The following is a 21890-nucleotide window of genomic DNA, read 5'->3' as shown; positions in this document are numbered from 1 at the left end:
TATTAATAAAAATGATTCAATGATTCCATTGAGATTTAATTAGTTAAAATGAATTCCAAGGATGTAGCACTTATAGACTTCAGGCCTAATACTATTTACTTTGGCATCCAATGAGTCATTTAATTACTAATTTACAAGATTGATATTAAAATGATGGTCTTCCGACCTCTAAATGCCTACCTTTGTTGACAGGCTAACTACATCGTTGAGAGGGGATAAGCATGAACCAACAAAGATGCATTAATCCTATCATCCTATCTAATAACCAAACATGGTGTATAAGAATGCATCACAGACATCCTATACATAAATCATCCTAGATAATATGAGAACAAACATGTTCCCTATATTGCAATGTTATATCTCCTATCCAGCTTCCTAGTTCAAAGTGGACAACAAGTTCATCCTATTATTGGCCAGACATTAACATGGTAAAAGCAACAACATAGGAATAATAATACACAAAAACCCATTATCAACCAAAGAAAATAATATTAAACCATCATCTCGTGGCTACAACCCTAGAATAGGGAAACTTAGCCACTCATAGTTTTAATCACAATCATAAAAACAATTAATTGCAATAAAGAGTAGTCTAAAATAAAAGAGAAGGAGAAAAGTACCCTAGAGAAGTTCTTCCTTCATTCCCGCTCGTCAAAAGTCAAAATAAAAATTGAATTCATGATAAAAAAATCAAAAGTGTGCTATTTATAGCCTCTAAAATGCAAAAATCCATTAGCTGTACTGAAGTTCGCGATGCGTACTTATTTCATTCTTCACAATTTTCCATTTTTGACTTTCTCTACAAAATTACACTTGGCATCAACCAGCTTTGTGTTGCGGACCTGGCTTAGCCTCCTCTGTCTCGCGAAGGTTTTTCATAAAAATTCCAGGCCTTCATTTCTGGAGCACAAGCGCAACGCGAAGACATTTCCATATAGTATAGATTTTTCTCTTTAGCTTTCTGACATCATCTTTAAGCTCCAACGTTCACCGAAATGCCTTTTCAAGGTTCATTTCTCTTTGTTTAACCCTGAAAGTTTCTAATCACATTGGTTAACTAAAATAATACACAAATACTCAAAAAATAAAATAAATGTAGGAATTCATTCTCAAACTTGACTACAAATATGAGTTATGTTGGCTATTTGGCGCATAAATACACCCAAGATAACTACATATACTTGTTGCCTTCTAACTCAAGGAGTCCGCTACTACATTTTCCTTAACTGGTTGATAGATAATAGAGAGTTTGTAGTCCTTTATGAGCTCCATCCAACAGCAATGCCTCGAATTAAGGTCCCTCTACCTTAAAATATACTAAAGACTCTTGTGATCAATGTAGATCTTACAACAAACTCCATACAACTAGTGCCTCTAAATTTTGAGCACAAAAACTATTGCCTCCAACTCCAATTCGTGAGTGGGGTAGGTATGCTCATCCATCTTAAGCTGTCTTAATACATAAGCAATAACCCAGCCCCGCTGCATAAGTACACAACCTAAACCAATACCGGATGTGTCACAATACATATAGTAAAGCCCTCGTCGTTAACAAGAAGAGTCAATATAGGAGAAGAGGTAAGTATCTCCTTTAGCTTCTGAAAGCTGAACTCACACTCCTCAAACAACTCAAATGGGATATCCTGGTAAGTCAACAAAGTCAATGGAACGGCAATAGAAGAGAAGCCTTTAACAAATAATTATAGTAGCCTTCTAGTCCGATGAAGCTACGAATCTCAATAACAGAGGTGGGTCTGGCCCAATCACGAATTGCCTCAATCTTCACCAGATCTACCATGGAGCCATCCTTGGACACCATGTGCCCCAACAATGCTATAAAATCAAGATAAAACTCGCACTTTGTAAACTTGGCATAAATCCATTGATCTCTCAAAGTCTAGAGCACTAATCTCAAATATTGCTCATGCTCACACCTGCTCTGTGAGTACACAAAAAATTCATCTATGAAGACTATGAAAAAGGAGTCCAGGTACGACCTTAATACACAGTCATCAAGTCCATGAAGGTAGCAGGGCCATTAGTCAACCCATGAAACATCACTAGGAACTTGTAGTGGATGTATAGAGTCTTGAATAAGGATTTAGGGATTTTCACTGCCCTAATCCTCAGCTGATGGTAATTGGAACTCAAGTCTATCTTAGAAAACAATACAGCACCCTGAAGATGATAAAAAAAGGTCATCAATATTAGGCATGTTTTAATAGTTCTTCACCATCACCTTGTTCAACTATCTGTAATCAACACACATCTGTATAGTACCATCCTTGTTCTTCACAAACAGGACTAGGGCACCCCAAGGAGAAATACTAGGACAAATAAACCCCTTACTAGAACAGTTTTACTATAAATTATTTTTCTTTATTTTCCTTGATGAGTTTTATGTTATTTGAATTATTTGGAGTATAAAATAAAAAAGAGAATAATTTACTTCAGAATAAAGCATTTATGATATGGATTTTCACTTTTATAGGGAATGAAGTTGTCCTCTTCCTTTTCATGAGATTAGATTAGATAGTTCACCTCTAACAATAAACCTCCTCCTTCTTTCCCTTTTCGCCACCTCAAGCTGAACACTGAGCTCCTTGAGCTATGTGGGGGTTATCTGATAAGGTGAAATAGAAATAGAACAGGTGTGTGGCTCCAAGTCTATAGCAAAATCAATATCACGCTCTAGGAGTAGGCCTGGTAAGTCGGTAGAAAACAAATTTGCAAACTCCCAAACTATAGGAACTAAATCAACTGAAAGTCCCTCCTGACTGACACCCTGCACATACTCCAAATATGCTAAACACCCAGAAGAAACCAACCATTGAGCCCATAAAAAAGAGATAATCCCTGTCAGTTGAGAATATGAGAAGCCTGCTGCAATACCAAAGGAATGCCAGACATGGCTAAGTTAATGGTCTTAGCATAATAATCTAAGACCGAATGGTAGGGGGATAACTAATCCATTCCCTGAATCATATTGAAATCAACCATATCTAGCAAACTAAGATCAACCCTAATATCATAACCCTGGATAGTCATTTAGCAAGATCGCAATACCTGATCCTTTATTAAGGACTCATCCACAAGGGTCAAAACATGAACATGCCCTACCAATGACTCTGAACTCATACCCAAATGGCGAACATAATAAATAGAAAATATAAAAATGTAGAGCCCAGATCAAATAATAAAGTGGCAGGCTGATTGCATAACAGAAACATACCTGTAATGATATCGTCAGATGCCTCAGGCTCTGCCCTCACTAAGGCTGAACATAAATAGCCCTAAGCACCTATGCCTGGTATATCTGATCTACTTCCTAACCTATATCCCTGTGCTCTGCCACTAGCACCTTATCGTCCGCACCGACGATCTTTATCCTGACCACCACCTCTAGCTAGTTAGGGGACTACTGAAACTGGCCTAGCTGTAGTAGGATTTGGAGCTACTATCCCACAATGTAGGCAATCTCAAGACTAGTGGTCTAACTTTCCACAATCATAACAACCCTAGGAGGAGTGACCCAAATGAAATCGGCCACTATGACCTATAGATCCTAGATCTGAACCCCTTGAAATATGACTTGTGCTAGGACCTCTTGTACGCTATGAACTACCCTCTAAAGTAGGTAATGTTGCCTTAATAGGCCGACAGGACTGACCCAACTAAAAATGTAGATGAGACCTTTCATAGGAGTTCCTAGACTTGGATCTGGACCCGCTGAAGCTGCCTTGGTAGTGAGCCCTTTTATCGTTGCCCTTGTGGGCCTCATGATGAATGGGCTCCATATTGTAGTTGTGGACTACAACATCGAGAAATGATCGCCCTACTAATTCCATTGGCTCTGTCTCAATCCTCAATTGAAATCTGAGTCCACGCAAAAAATAACAAACTCTCTCCTTCTTAGTAGGTAAGATCATAGTGGCATGGCAAGACAATTTATGGAACTTCAACTCATACTCCGAGACGGTTATGGAGCCCTACTCCAACCTGGATAACTCATCACATAGTATGTCTCTGAAAATCCGTGTGTACCTAGCCAAGAAGGCCTCCAAAAACTCCTCTCGAGATACCGATGGTGAGCCAGCTGGCCTAGTTTATAGATACAAGCGCTGCCACTATTTAGTGGGACCAAAAAATTGGTGAGTGGTAAAGTCATATCTTCGTGACTCTATAAGTCCCAAGAACTACAATTGGTCCTAGTATGTAATTAGAAACTCCTGGGCGTCCTCCCCTATAACTCTAGAAAATCTAGGCAGAGACAATATCTATAATACCCCAAGAATCTTCTTCTCACATAGAGACATGGCCCTATAGTCTATAGCTGGTAGATCGACATTTGGGGCTAGTGGTCACTAAACTTCCAGAGTCACTGTGGTAGATTGACCCTACTGAACTAGCTCGACAGCGGCGGAAACTAGGGCCTACTACTATATATCCCCTAATATTATCAAAGGTTGTGTGATGGTCGCCTGCAGCTTAGGAGCCATAACGTGTGTGGTTCGAGACTGAGCTGGCCCAAGTCGTATTGTCTAGTGATGAAAGGGCTCTTCCTAAGGCTCCACCTCCTGCTCTGAAGTCTTCTATCTCTCATGAATTGGTGATGTAGCCTTGGCATGACATCGAGGGTCAGCCTCTACCCTTAGCTAGGACTTTACAGTGAGCCCAGGTGCATCGACCCCCGTCCGTGGTACCGAACGTGTGAGCAAATCTTGTAAAAAGAGTGGAAAAAGTAAGATTTATGAAACCAATAAGACACATGCAATATGAAAGTGATACCAAAGCGATAATATTCCTAAAGACATCCTATAGCCTCCTAAAGATAAGTTAAGATTTCTCTACGCTGATCCACAGAACTCTACTAGACATTAGCTCAGTACAAGTGAGACAGTGAACCTGGAGCTCTGATACCAACTTATCAAGACCCCACCTCTTAATTCTTGGTGGCACCAGTAGGTAGGACAACTCGTATCCTAAAACTGTGAGTAATGAGATTAAGGGTAAAAACTAAATGAATACTAAAACAATGACTAGAATAGCACAAATAAGAGGAAGCACAACAAATAACTATATATACATCAAAATATAAGATCCTTTCCAGAACCTAAAAGTCACAAGTATAGAGCACTATAAAATACTGATACAAGTCCCAAAAATGGACCACGGAAACAAAGACTGTTTTAAAAGCAAAAGACAAGTCAAATATTTACAGATGGAGACAAGAAGATTTCAAAACACCAAGTACTCACCCTCATCTCTAGTGTAGACTACAACTGACCCGAATCAACGCGGGTAACTAGTGCTCAGACCTGCATCATGAAAACAAATTTAGAGTGTAGTATGAGTAGCAAAATAACTGGTACTCAGTAGGTATCATAGGTCAACTGAGCTTGACAAGTAAAAGAAATAAGAAAAGATAGAATCTGAGATAAATAACTGAATGAGATATAAAATTAGGAGATGCACACGAGTGTAAGAAACTATATATAGCTATCAAAACCTAATTGGACCCCATAAGCCTAGAAGGTACACTCGTGCGCAAGTTTAAATAAAAACCCGAGTGGACCCCCATAAGCCTGAAGGGTACAAAAAATTGCTAAAACTACTAAGAATGAGAAATAGTGAGTCTAGAGATGGAAAAGTTTAGCTCAGACCTCGAACCGCGGTTAGCGTCCAAGTAACCAATAGTAACAGTCCAACTAAGATGTCCAACGCTCGAACCTCAAACTACGGATGAGTCTCAAAGGGGAAAATTAGTAATAATCTCTAAATAGTAAATAGGGAAACAAGGAAGTTCAGCACCCAGACCCCGAACCACAAATATGTCTCAAAGGGGCAAGAATTTGTGATCAGATAAGTCATCTCCATAGAGGATAAGCTGGTAGCATGACCAGACCTTGAATTTACGATGATAGTAGCTATCGAATAATACCATATCATCTCTTCATCGTGAAACCTATTACACCCCAGAAATTTTTGTCTTACTATGGCTATAGATGGCTTAACTGTGAGCTGAGGTGGAGCCCACTTAATGGATTTTTATAAAAAGGACATATGATAATTTATATGAATAATGTATGTGAAGTTAAACACAACTCAAGGAGGACCCTTGAGCCAGATCCAAGTGTGAGCCCTCCAAAAATATGTTTTTAAGTTATGTTTTTGGGCAATCTGACTTGGAGAGACCATAATGCCATCATGGCTCAGGAATTTGGGAAACCTTATAAAATAAAAATTGTAGATAATTGGATTATCTTTCCAACCATAGGTTGTGGGAATTTATTTGATATCGGTATCAAGAGATATGACTGTTTTACTGAACAAAGGTGCTGGCTGCGAATTTTAATTCCGAATTTTAAAAAATGGCTCGACCGGTTTTCAAATTTCTACTGATATAGAAATATTAATTGAGATTAGGGATTAATTAACCATGGTTGAATTATTAAGTGGGAATTTGAGATTAATTGAGATGAATTAAATTAAATAGTGGGATGAAAAGTGGTCCCCACTGCCACATTGCCAATTCTAATTGGCCCATGCTTTAGTAGGGGACATCTAGTCACCTTGGGCAGCACATATGGTCTTCATTTTGACCAAAATAGCAGCCAAAAACGTGTCCCAACTCCAGAATGTTCAAGAAAGAGAGAAGCCCTCATCTTCTCCAAATTTCCTAAGCTTTTGAGAAAGAAAGAATAGAGAGAAGTAACGAGAGAGAGAGGCGGACAAGCTTGAGAGTGAGGAAGAAATTGAGGGATTAAGTGTGGTGATTATTCAAGGTTATAGAAGCAAGGATGGATCCATTAGAGAAGCAAAAAACGTTTTTGACCAAGCCCTCAAATTTTCAAGCAAATTGTGTCATAAAAGCCTAAGGTAAGATTTCATCTCCTTTTTCGTTTTTCCCTCATCTTGAAGGTAATTGAAGCTTGTGTGAGTTGATGAATGTATGAAATTATGGGTGTTGATGTTGAGGCATGGTAGGAGACGTTTGGGGCTGTTTTGGTGTAGAAAATAATGAATTAATTTTGCTTAGTATTTGATTGTTATTGTTATGGATTTTGGGATGAGAATGAAGGGATTAAATGGTTAAAGTTGAGGTTGAAATTCGTTTGTGGGCTATGGTAGGACTTGTGGTGATATTAACATGGCTTTCTTGAATTTAAATGAGTGATGTTTATGTTGAGGGGCTGCTGTTATAGGTCACGAAAATTTGATGAAAAGTAGTATGAAATAAGGTGTAAAAATTATAGGTGGTTTGCTTGGCTTGTGGTATGTGTTCATGAGGTTTTTGACCATCTTTATGTTGTTAGTTAAGGGCTATTTTGATAGGTTGTTATTGTTCTTGTTGAGATTGGAATATTAATGATAATTAAGGTTATATGTTGCATTATATGTTGGTTGGGCTGTTTTAGGATTGTTTCAATAAAACGTTAACACTATGGATCATTAAGGATAATTGGAAGATGTAGTAGTTGTATGTGGATTGGAATTGTTGTTGAGTGTTATGAATGTGGGCTGACTTAACTTACCAATAAGGTTATAATGAAGATATTAACTTGTATTAAATGGACTTGGAAGCAAGAAAATCCCATGATTAGTGTTGGTATTAAAATGGACAGATTTGGAGTATTTTTGAATATCGTCTTGGCTTGTCTTGACATGGCATTTGAAGGTGTGATTATTGATGTTGCTTGGGGATTTTATGACTGATTTGGAAGTGGAAAAAAGTGAGCAATATAAGGGAGTTGCTGCCCAGAATTTTGTGTTTTGCAAACCCGTTTTTGGATGGGACTGCTGTTAGTAAATTTAGCATAACTCCTTGTGTAAGGCTCCGTTTTGGTTGATTAAAGATGTTTTGGAAATCTATTTGATAGAGCTAAAACTTTCATTTAGGCTCTAAAACCCAGTTTTACTTTTATATACTCGAAAAAGGGTGATGACGTTAAGGGGAGGTGCTGTCCAGTTTTTTTTTGTTTGAAATAACCTACTAACGATAAAGACGTTTTATGCCTTTTCCATATCTTAATCATAACGCTTAACGTATTAATATAGGTATGAGGAAGCATATACATGTTGTGTGTGGATAAACACTAAAGGTATGTAAAGCTAACCTTTCTTTCTTTTGGCATGATTTATATGAAACAAACGGACGAAGGTATAAATTCCAAAGAAGCTCCTATTCTTAGAGACACTAGGATGGCTAATGTTCGTAAATTCCTAGAAATTATATCATTATATTTTGATACATGAGTTTTATTCCAGCCATCCTATTTTGGTATAATTCATCTTTTGATATAATTCATGCTTTAGTATAATTCATAATGGCAATCGAAGGTTACTTGAAATAACTATTATCTTGATTTTTAAATGATAGTTATTTCAATTATTCAATTGATCCCCATATTATGTTTCGAAATATGGAAAATGATTTCTGAAAGACTGTTTTGACCTAGACCATCGTGACATCAGAAAGAAGTACACTATGATTATAGCTCAGTTTCTTTTATATGACTTGTCATCAGGATTAAGCTATTGAGTCTCTATAAATGTTTTTATATTTTAAATTGCATTTAGTTTCTCACTACTCTACTCGCGCATACTGTAACCATTCTTTCACTGAGCCTGGTCCAGGATATGTTATCAAGCGTACTTCTCTGCATTTTTCGCCATGCCCCGACGTGAGGGGGCAGGTATGACATGTACATGGGTTGTGGTGTATGTTATGCCACGGAGTTATGCTGTGCCATGTACACATATGCTTATGATATGGTATGATATGATTTGATATGATTTGATATGGCCATCTGATATGATATGATATATTATGGAGATATTCCCTACTCTGGTGTTATGATGTGCTGTGGCGCCAATGACGGGAGGGCGACCACGTTTTGTTCACCGAGTCCCATGACATGGGGCCGGATATGGAATATGTCTTTGCATATATGATTTGTGATTATGATAAGCATTTTGAAATTTTGAACATTTATTTCGTTTTCTGCACCTACTATTCAGATTATGGTTTTACTTATTACAGTTCATGCTTTACATATTTGGTACATTTTTCGTACTGACCCCCTTTCTTCGGGGGCTGCGTTACATGCCCGCAGGTACCGAAGTTTGATTTGCTGATCCACCTGTTTAGGATATTTGTTGCGTCATTGACAATGCTTCCTTGTTCGGAGCTTGTATTTTGGTACTGACTTTATCTCTGTATATTTGGATATTTTGGTCAGGGGTACGACGGGGCCCTGTCCCGTCATATGGCTATGCTATCATTTGTAGAGGTCTGTAGACAGAGTTATGTTGTGGGTTTTATATATATGTTTTGGGTTGTGTGTGTTTCGTGACGGCCTATCAGCCCTCATGCCTACATCTATTTTTGTGATCTATTTAGCAATCTTTTCTAATCACTACCTATGTTTATTCGATTAAAATGTTAATTTGGGATAAGGGTACATTTGGGTGCCCAACTTGGGGCACCAGTCATGGCCTACGGGGTTGGGTCGTGATAAAACCACCATGGATCGGCGTCCACTCTCAGCTAATTACTTCAACACTCCAATTTTGACCCATACTCGATCCTTAATTGCCAAACGAGGTCCAAAATCTCAAATCGTCCACAAATAAGAGGTATCACAAAGAGGGTAGAAGGTCGTCTAGTTGAGGAAACACCTAATCTATTCTAGTGAACATGGAGCTAAGTTGTCCGAATCGAAGTCAGGGTAAACGCAAGGCCTAAAGGCTCCATCTATCCCAAGTCTATGGCAACACTAGTCTAAGACTAGACTAAGGCCAACATGCTCATGTTCAATAATAAATAGTAATTATAAAGGCCACAAGGTATGGGTGATTTCATTTAAAACAACAACATGCTCATAAGTACCCAGTACTACACGAAAAAACCTAAAAGAATTCTATACTAACAGACATGCTCAATCATCTAACAAACCCAAAGTCTACATAATCCTCATGCTATCACATAATTAAGTTCAGTCTAGGAAGAAGGAAGTTGTAGCCACGCGTGCTCCAAAATCACAGAACTGGAGTTTTCCCTTCTTGAATGGCCTATAAATGCTACCACGCTATCATAAATAGATACACAACGTCAATATGGTTGTTTTTCTACTAAATTTACTAAAAACAAAGATGGGCCAATTTTGGAGTCAAAGATGGGAATGGGGGATCTGCTTTAATAACTCTGGAATTGACTCTGTGAAAAGGTTGTATTTACCACTCAAATTGGTTTTCCAAAATGGGGCATAATTCAGGGCTCAGATCAGCAAGAATCAAATCATACAAGAATTTCACAACTTTAAGCTAATACTCAACAATGGCAACTAGTTTACAATCGATTTTACCTCAATTGATGACTTTATAACACCTTCTGATCACCCCACTAAATTATCCCACAAAATACCCACAAATTGGCCTTTCTATTACCCAATTCCACCAAGAAATGGGAGAGAAAACTGAGTTTGAACTTTGGAGAAATAATTGAGAAACGGAAAAATAAATCCCCAAATGTCGCCCCTCAAAGCCTTTTTCCGAACTTGCGAACAAGTGCTTATGAAAGTAGGTTGATGTGAATGATAAAGTCTAAACTCATTCTTTTGCTCAATTTCTGCCTCGCAAAAATGACCTTGAAGGTCACTAAAGCGATCACTTCAAAGAGATAGGCCTAGTTAAAATGAGGATCCTGTTGCTTTAGCGACACCTGCCAGGGGCCATGATTGCTTTAGTGATACCCTGGTCACTTTAGGGACCAAGGGTGGCTTTAGCGATGACACTAGGTGCAGCTGGTGCTAAGGAGTTTTGAAAGTGCCCAAGTCTCTAAGAGGATGCTCGAAATTCGTTAGGAATCTCGTGCGTGGAAATGAGGTATACTACCCCCAATAAATTTGACATTTCAGATTCAATGGCGTAGTCGAAATTCCCATACGAGGTCATCTTGAGAAAAAGATGGGTCTCACACCCAAGGGTAATTTTTATCCAAGTTCCACAACAGGCCTCTAGATTAGATCGGAAGTCTCAGGAAGTGCACAAAGGGTCGTTCTTGACCAAACTCGACAATCTGAAACTAACTGCACTGATGGAATTTTCATTCGAGCGTGTTTTCTAAGAATATTAACCAAAGTCAAACTTAGGCCAAATTTCTAAGGATAAAGCGCGAAATGACCCAAAACTCGCACAGAATGCCTCGATACTCATGCCCACCATGCTACTATTCTAATTTGGCCATTCTAGCACTGATGGAACCATCTAAATTATATTTTGAGGTCAGTAACCTGATTTTATGACCGAAATTAACTTTTCAAAAGCTCTAAACAAAGAAAATAGACAAAAAATCCAAACAAACGACCAGTCAACCAAATAGTTAGTGCCAGCAAATCATAAATAAATTTGGGTCGCTATAGGAATGCCCTAAATGAATGTGTTAACTCAAGAATTACATGGAGGATCATTACATATAGCAATACGATTTACCGTAGATAAACAAGATGTTTTCACGACAAAAAATGTAATTGTCTTAAAATGTCTAAATAATCATCACCAAAAAATTGTGATTTTAAAAATGAAATTGTTTGAAAATTGTATATATAGAACAAATTGTAATCATACTAACTAAAATCTAAAGTTAAATAGTTTGTTAGAACTTACATATGTATTTATTTTTAAAAATTATCTTATAAATCGAAACATGATCACGACAATGAAAATTGAGAAGAGGTATGTAATACCAAAATATGCATACAAAATCATATGGTTGTAATTAACATAAAAAGTCTAACTTAAATACATGAATATTGCTAAATTAAAATATAGAAAAGTCTATTGCTTCCTCATGCGTGGACGTAGCTTCACTTATCTAATAACTTTACTCTTGAATCAATTTTCAATTTTATACACCTGTATAAAAGAGGAAAACATTTAATTTGATATATACTTTTTGATTTTGTGATTTCAACAAAATATATCTACTAATTTCAATCATAGATCTGACAAAGTAAAAATTAGTTATTGTAATAGTCTTTTTTTTGGGTAAATAGTTATTGTTATAGTCAGCGAACTCATTAGTGTTGAGCTACTCTATAGCATGTTCCTGTTATTTTTAATAAATAATAGGAATATCTAGCTGGCATATCAAAATTAACGTTCCGTTGCATTTAAGTAGTGGGAAACAAGTTACTGGACATAAGAAAATCTACTACCTCAAGTAGTGGGTTTGATGTCGAGAAAATTAAAAAACACTAATGAATAAGTTGTTAATATCTCAATACCGAAAAGTTTTGAAGAAAATATTCAGAATCAAGAACATAAAAGTGTGACTATAATAGTAGTTCTTAGTCGTAGTGGGAGAATCATAATGAATATTGATTTGTTGTGTATTCTTGATAGAGTTTTCATGATATAACTCCGGAAAAAAAGTACACTCTTGGAGAGTTTGATGAGGTGCCTCAAGATCTAACACAAAATTGATAATTTACAACAAAGCACTATTAGATGAAGTTGCATAAGAAAACAACTCGGTAAGATCCTTTTGATAAGTCATATATAAGGAATGCCTTTGAAAGTTGTAAATACAAAGCTAAAAGTATAAGTGAGAGATTGTTAGGGTATAAACTATTAATCATGAGTTTAAACATAGTATTATTATAATTTTCAAGATTAAACATCTAAGTGATAGATTGTTAGGGTATGTACTATCAACCATAATTTAGATATAGTAGATAAAAATCTAAGTGGGAGACTGTTGGGATATATACTACTAACCATGGAATATATGCTATAAACCATGAGTTTAAATATAGTATTTATTATAGAATAATTTTTTATTCAATTTTAATAGAAGTTTTTATAGATCACATATTCGTTTATGTGCCCCCATTTACTTATATATTAGATAATTTAAAAACCTCATTTTTATGCATTTAATGGAGGACTGAATCTGATTGGTTCAGACTTTAGGCCATTAGATGTGTTTGGTTTTTCTACTCAAAATCTCTTGATGGGTCTAAAAGGGTATGAATGAATGAATGAGATCTCTCAGAAAGTCTTTTTCTAATTCATACTCTTTTAAAGACAATTTTATTTTCAAAAACATTGTGCTTCATAATATTTCTTCAAAAAATATTGAAGCCTCTCTTATTCTCCAACTTTATTAGTTATCTAAATTATTTCCCTTAAACTTTTTAAATTTTGTTCTTGCTGCTTGTTTATCAAGAATTGATAAAATTTATTTTAAATTATTTTTTTGATTAAAATGCAAAGCAACTTCATAAATATGTGTTGTTGAAGTTGGATGATAATTCCTTTATAAATTTGTTTAACATCATCTGAATGTATCATGTTAATTATTTATTCTAAGGAAGAGTACATGAGCAAACACATTATAGAACATAGAGATGTTTTACCTACTTATTTAAGATTAATTTGTGTTAAATTGTTTTTTTTCAAACAAAAAATGACCATGTTTTTCTAAAAATTATTTTTTTTATTATAATTTATCCATGCAGTACATGTAATTCCATATATTTTTATCAAACTTAAAATATTTATTTATAATTCAAATATCTTAACGTTTATCAAAGAATGACATTTTTTTGTAATATTTTGTTGATGTAATATTTATATATATGTATACAAACAATTTTAATCATTCAGTGCCCAGATTTACAGACAAGACCTTAATCATTCAGATGTGCATTCAAAAATCAGAGGTTTTAGCCTTAATAAAAATAAATAAGGCCTTAGTGTATAGAGTTTTAACTTATACAAATAATATTAAATCATCGGTTCTTATAAGTAAAAAGTTTTTTATTCACAATCTAAGATGGAAATTGGATAAGCTATCGGTATTATTATAGCATAAGATTATACATAAATTTATCTTGATTGTGGAGACGTTTTTGTTCTGACTTTTTGTTCTATTGTATTTTATATGTATTGAACAGGACCAAGTAAAATATATGTTTTAGACTGACTGAGTAAATCATATTCTCTAAATTGTTTGTAAGACTTCGAAAGTCAACGTCACGATCCGATTCCTCGAGTCATGATGACACCTACTATAACCCACTAGTAAGTAAGCTAATCCATATCACGTAACTACACATAATGAGATTAAGGGTAGAAAACTAAATCAAAATTAAGCAAATAAAATAAATTACAACTGAAATAGAGGATGCAAGTCAAAAATATATACATAATAAAAGATATCTCTCAGAACCTGGAAGTCACAAGTATAGAGCTACTATAAAAATGAATACAAGTCCCAAAACTGGACCGCATAAACCAGACTTGTCCAAAAAAATAAAAGACTAGTCATAATATGTATAGAAGGAGAAGGATAAATCCAGGACGTTGTGTGCTCACCCTCATCTCCAAGTCTGACTATTGTAGGCTTGATATCAATACTGATAGTTAGTGATCGGACCTGCATGTCAAAAACAGATGCACAGTATAGTATGAGTGCCAAAATAACGGTACATAGTAGATATCATAGGTTGACTTAGCAGAAAAAGTACAAGTAATATAAAATGCTAGAACTTAAACACAATAAAATATAGATGGTGGAAATCTAATTGGGATGCACACGAGTGTACTAAAACTTAAATAAAGAGAATAACTAACTTATTTTGACCGGATTCCCATAAGCTCGGAAGGTACACTCATGTGCAAGTTTAGGTAAAATTCAAATGGACCCCATGAGCCCGATAGGTGCACAAAAGAGTTTCGAACAATAACGAGAACCTGGCAATGTTTCCAAGATCAATACAACCTTCCGTGGACTTGAACTGTACCAACTGAGTGCCTGAAACTTTATTCATAGCTTAATATGTCATGACACAAACTAGGGTCAACTAGTGACATAGCGATCAGGATGTGAGGGACCCCAACCAAGTCATCTTAGCATACATTACATACATAAGGTAAAGAAACATAATAATATAAGAGGAAGTTAAAGCTCAAGGGAATGCATCTAATGGATAGAAATACTCAATTCGATATCCGAGTAGACCACATCAACATCGTCTAAACATGCCTCCAGTCTAGTCTTTGATGAGGGCTTAGGATAAGCTCCTATCTCACCCGAAATAATAGAAGTAGGTCAATGAAACAATATAAAAATAAAGTCATGTCCTCGATGATATGAGGACTCACCAACTTCTTAGAGAAAACTAAGCACTCTAGCCACAAATCAGATGATGGACGTCCATCCTACATTAATAGATAATGTAGGCAAAATATGTGTTATTACATAGAAGGTACTAAGTATGTGAGATATGAATGAATAAGTAAAGGAACACAAACAATATGCCATAAGATGCATGACCAGTCATAATGAACATGAGTAAGAAGACTTAAAAGCATTTGAAAACATATGAAACTCATGGTCAATGCATATCATAAAACTACATCACAAAACTCATAGTTCAACTTTTGACTTGTGTGTGGGATAAGACCTTTAACCGACATCTAAGACCATGCGAGCTATAGCATGGAATCTGATGTAACTCCCATCGAGAAGGGGGAGGCTACCTTGCCAGGGTATACTCCATCATGGTACTTAACTCAACTGTGCGATATATGAATCCACTAGCTAGGCCATGAAGGTAATCCTACATAGGCAATGTAGTTTGGGACTTTAGGTTGCTACTAGAATTCCTTTGGGCAACTAACTATGTTACCGAACCGGACCCCACCTAGATGTCCTCTCGGTGTTTAGTCAATATTCCAACAGAATTCATTAAAACATGATAATAACATAATAGGGAAAGATAGTAAGTACCTATTAATCCATCTTTATAAAACATATTAGGAGTAGCTTATTAACTTAGTGATTCATAAGAATCCATAACTTCAGTGAGAATTGTCCTTATCACTATCTTTAAATATGATTGTGTGAGAATTGTACCTATCACACCATAATAACTATCTTTGATCATAGCTTGATCATCATCATAACTTCATCATTAAAATCATAATCTCAACTTTAAATCATGAAAACTTTTCTTGAAAATCATTGAACTAATAATCAACTCATGAAAATTATCTTAAATTCATAATCATAACTTGGAAATATATTTATACATGGGCATTCATAATTCAACTTAAAATCATGCAATTCATGAAGAAAATTGATAACAATTCAAAACAAAATTGAAATAGTCCAATGCAATTCATCAAAACTAGGGTTGATAAATTAATTAAAAATTGAAGGAAACTTGAGAAAACTTTCGGACTCCATGAGTAAAAGGAACCCATGGATCAATTCCCACATCCTTGATTGAAATGACTCAAAATTGAAGAAGAAACTTTGGTGAAATCTAAAACCCTAGCTTGAATATTGAAGGGAAACCCTTGAGAGAATTTAGTTCATGCCTTAGAGAATATTGGAGAGTCATTTAGAATGAGGGAAATTTGAAAGAATTGGGTAGATATAGGGTTGAACTTAGCCATAATTGTGTCTAGGTTCTTTGAACCAAACTTGAGAAATGACACAAATACCCCTCATTAAAAATTCAAATCTAACCCTACGAGGAAACTTTATGACTCGTCCTCAAGTCTACGATTCATAGACTTGAGCCGTAGTGTAGGTCCTTGAGAAGACCCAAAAATCAGGCCTTAGGAGTTTCCTTACGAGTCAAGTTTATGACTCATCATCTCCTCTATGAGTCATCAAACTGACTTATCCTGCAATTCTTGGAAAAATACTGAAAAATAGTCTTTGAAGTTTGCAAATGAATCGTTTGTATGACTTATCTTTAGGTCTACAAATCATAATATGCATTCATTCTGCAGGTCTCAAAACCTGCAGACTTGATGGTATCTAATCTTTGAAAATTATTCATTCTTACGACTCATCAACAGGACGATGACTCATCATGTTGAGTTGTAGAACCTCCTTCAGAGACTTGTCCTGAATAAGTCTAAGGACAACCTCTATGACTCATTTCTATGAGTCGTAGGATCCTCTATGAATCGTAGACTAGGTCGTAGACCTGAAATTTATTCCCTTTCTTGAGATTTCTCCTTCGTTCTAAATTTTTGACTTCTGGGGTTATAAAGAATAGTAGTTAAGGATTTAAACCAAAGCAAAGATGAAGAAATCAAGGATTTTAATCAAGAATGGAGTAGCCGAGGAAAGGCTGAGGATAATCATGGACTCAAACCAAGTATGTAAGTGGCCAAGGACTCGAATCAAGGCTGAAGATAACGATGGACTTTAACCACGACTGAAGAAGGCCCAGGACTTGAACCGAGGAAATCAATACCAACGCATTGACTTAAACCGTAACTTGTGGAGTCAATAGGGACTTTAACCATGAATGGAGGTGAATAGGATAGATTTTAGGATCAGCGGCCAACCGAGCATCACAGGAAGAACCCTAACTAAGTGCCATCAGTAAATACCTCCAAGCTCGAACCAAATCCAACCAGAATTAATGAGCAACTTTTGAATCAAGAAACAAATACACCAGAACCGATGAGATATGGGAATTATGGAGATAAGTTTCCAAGAGCGGTGTTACTGTTTAGCCAAGGCCAAGACTACAGGGAACTAAACTATTCGAAGAGACATCGAAGAGATTCTAAGGCCTGACGACTCCAAAAATACGCAAGTTTATGGCAATCACAAGTCTAATTCTAGACTAAGGCCAAACATGCTTTCAAAAGTATACACAAACAACAATTAAAGCACGACACAAAGTATAGATGATCAACTAACACAACCATCATTGCCAAAAATCCCCTCGCACATAAATTCTATGAACTAACCACGAACAACTATCAATTCACCCCCAAATTCACACAAATCAACATACAGTTACACAATCATGCACAGTCTAAGGAGAGGAAAGTCGTAGCATATCTTTAGGACGATCGCGAGCACTCCCAATCAAGTTGCCGGAGCTTCTCCATATGGCTCGAAACACTGCCACACTATCAAAAAATAGTATCGCAATATTAATATAATCGCTTAGACACTAAAATTACTAAAAATAAAGTCAAACTAATTCTGTAGTCTAAAATGGAAATATGGTACCCACTCTAAGAATTTTGAAATTGACTCCGTGAGAAGGTCTAATTTACCTCCCTAAACTTGTGTTCCAAAATGGATCACAATTTGGGGCTCGGAACAATGGAAAATCAAATATGCAACCAAATCAACATTTTAGCTAAGAAAACAACCCATTGCATTAGGTATAAGCTCATTTTTACCGCTAACGATGGGTCCCTGACACTTCTCTAATAATACAACACATTTCCTCGACAATTATACATTGAATCACGTCATTTGAAGCTCTCTACCTAGAGTTATGAATTTTTAAAGTTGATAAAATAAGCTGAAAATGGGCAGAGTCTTAATAAAAGACCAGTCAAGTTGCTCTCCGCGAACACGGCTACAATAGCCCACGAACAGGGAAAGGAGAGATTAGACCTCCGCGAACACAAAGGATCCTCCACTAATGTGGAAGGAAATTCCCTTGGCCTCCACGATGTGGCAACCCTCCCAAGAACGCAAAAGGCAAACACATAACACTTCGCAAACGTGGCTAGGGTCTTCACCTAGTCTCTGTAAAGGCGAAGGGAAAAACACCCCTGCACCACCAACTGTTGCAACTTCAAACTTTGGCAATGTCCAAATCTCCGATGAGGTGTTTGGGATTCTTTTAAAATCCCATGCGTTCAAACTTGATATGCTACCCCACCAAATACAGCATTTCAGACTCAATAGAACAATCCAAATTTCTATACGAGGTCATCTTTATAAAAAGTGGATCCCACACCTAAATACAATTTTTACCCATTCTACAAGGGTCCTCGAGATTAGATTAGAAGCCTCAAGAAGCACGCGAAAGGTTGTTCTAGTCCAAAATCAATATTCTAGAACTAACTGCACTAAAGAAATTTTTATTCGGGTGCATTTTTAAAGAATATTGATCAAAGTCGAACTTAGGCCAAATTTCAAAGTCTAAATTTCATAATGGTCCAAACTCACATTGGAAGCCTCGGAACTCATGCTAACCATGGCACTAGCCTAAAGTGACCATTCTGGAGCTGATGGAATAATCAGAATTCTCTTATAAGGTCATTTACCTCAACTTTTGATCAAAATCAACTATTCAAGTTTTCAAAGCTCCACACTAGGGAAACAGACATAAATTCCAAGTAAACGACCAGCCAACTGAACAATCAGTGCCAGAAAGTATAAATAACTTGGGATTGCTATATAAACGCTTTAAATTGCGAAAGGATTTACTAAAAAATGACCTACAAGATTATTACAACATCCATTACTAAACAAAAACTTTTGACTGCGAAAGTAAGAGTCATGAAGTTCAAATAGTCACATTATACAGACCCTTATACAGACTATTAAAGGAACCACGGTCCATATAGGGTCCTGTAGAAGTAAACAATAATTTGGAAAGTGGAGGGGAAGTTCCATGGGGGATTTTATGGGTCGTGAAGTCTTCCATGGGACATAGATCGACCCATAGAACCAAACCTCAAGGAACCCAGTGATCATACTTTTCATGTGACATTTAACGGTCTGTGGAGATCTATACGACCCGTGTAGGGTTTTATAGAAGTCCACCTTCAGTAATCAAATCCCCCTTTAGTTCATGAGCACCTTCACAGATTGTTAAGGTTTGTACGGCCTGTGGAGAGCATCCATAAAGCATGCTCCATCAGTTATTTTCCAGGGCTATTGTAGTCATTTCCCATTCCTCTGATATTAAATATTGGAAGTTTTTGGAATAATTTTCTAATAGCTATAACTATCCAAACCCTCTAACTTTCCCTCATTCAAATACTCCCACTAAAAAATCTTCTCTCTAGGATTATCTCCTATGTTTCTTCTTCAAGTCCAATCTAGGGTTCAAGCTCCAAGTCCTTTAATCTCCATTGTTTTTAGGAAATTTATTATCCAGGTATGTGAGAATTTATCAATGAATTTCTTTCATTCATTGGGTCCCAAAAGATCCCTATCTTTCAAGTTCGATTTCACCCAATTCAATGAGAGTTTCATATCAAATCTTATGGGTGCTTTCTATTTTGATTCAATTGATGTTATTCTATATATATTATGCATGAATTTACTAAAATATATGATTTTCAGTTAATTTCACACATACCCATACATTATTCCTATGATTTTCAATATGAACTATGAATTATGATTTTGAAATTGATGAAAGAATTACACATGTTTTATGAAGATGATGACTTATATTTTAAGAATGTTTTCAAGTATCAATCAATGAATTATGAAAGGTAAGTGTCTATGTGAATGTTGTTATGAATCATGATTTGAAAGGAGCTACTCCATCTTATTTAGACACATGAAATTCAAATATGCCATCAATGCTTTTGAAAACTTTTCCTAAAAGTAAGTCCGGATTAATATGGTAGCCGGAATACCATCAATGATCAATGATTAGTTTTTTTATAAGTCAGAGTTCACTAGTAGCATGGAAATCTGGTATGACAAACATGATGATATATGCTATTACAAGATTCTTACCCGTTGGGATTTGACTTAGCACCGAAAAGGCTTGAGGTTGAGGCTTGGTAAGGGAGTCACTAGTAGAAACTTCTAGCCCTATTGTGCTCCTATAGGTTGTCTTAAATGACTTAGCTAGTGGATCCACAAATAGCTCATGATGTAAATAATATGAAGTCTACCTTGGCAAGTAGCCTCTTCTTTTTCGGTGTAGGAGTTACACTGGACTCTATGTTATAGCTCACATGGTTTATTGTTGGTAACAATCCATATCCCATAAAATAACTATATTTTCTTGCAATCTGTTAAATGATGTTTTTATGATACATTGACCTTATTTCATGATTTTATGATTTACTTTACCCTTTTTAAGATATATTTTCCATGCATCTCATGTTCATGATTATTATGTCCTATATTTCACGTTATACATATTTCTCACATACTTAGTACATTTCATGTAGTAACACATACTTTTGCCTATCTAACTTCATAATATAGGTCACGACGCTCCTTCCTATCCTCATGACTAGTTTCGGTTTCATCCAGAGTTTGCTATATTTGGTGAGTACTCATGATTCGAGGGAGAACCTATTATGGTGTAACATCCCCTAAAAACGTTGTATACGATATTTCAATTCTCGCCTAAATATGATACAACCTCTGTATTTTGGGCATCACTTTTCATAGGAATATCCAAATTGGGTGATTCAAATTTTTGCGTAACCACAAGATCTTTACCTACAACTCTTGTGAAGACCATAGTTTAAGTGTCGGAGGTTAAGTAGGTCAAATAAATTAATTATTGTAAGACAGAATGTTGTGACGGAAAGGAGTATTTATAGAAGAAAAATCATATCTTACTGTAGGATTATCCAAATTGGTTGATTCTTGAATGACATAAAACTAGACTCTATATCTACAATTATTATGAAGACACCAAATCTAAATAAGGAATTTATCCTATTCAAACGCAGCTCCGAAAAGGAGTATTCTGTCAAAGATAACTCATTTCACCTACCATGGAAAGATCTAGATACATTTGACATCACTCATGACATAAATTGTCCTCCATTTAACATCATCCATGACATCAATATATTCCATTAAATTTTTAGATTTTTCTTTATAATTATTTTATTTATTGTTAGGTCTCTCTTTCCCACCTATAAATACCCACCTTATTTCCTCATTTTATTCATCAAGCTTTCTGAAGCAAGTCTTTTCTCTATACACTTCTTTACACATTCTCAAATATAGTTTTAGTTCTTAGTAGTGAAGAAATACTATTCCGGTGATTCATATACTCCAAGTAGTACACAAAATGTTCCGGCGGGAAGAAAAGTTAGGACTCAAGAGTGTT

Source organism: Solanum dulcamara, chromosome 1 (assembly GCF_947179165.1).
Source record: "Solanum dulcamara chromosome 1, daSolDulc1.2, whole genome shotgun sequence".
Classification (NCBI taxonomy): domain Eukaryota; kingdom Viridiplantae; phylum Streptophyta; class Magnoliopsida; order Solanales; family Solanaceae; genus Solanum; species Solanum dulcamara.
Note: the sequence above shows the minus strand (reverse complement) of the source record.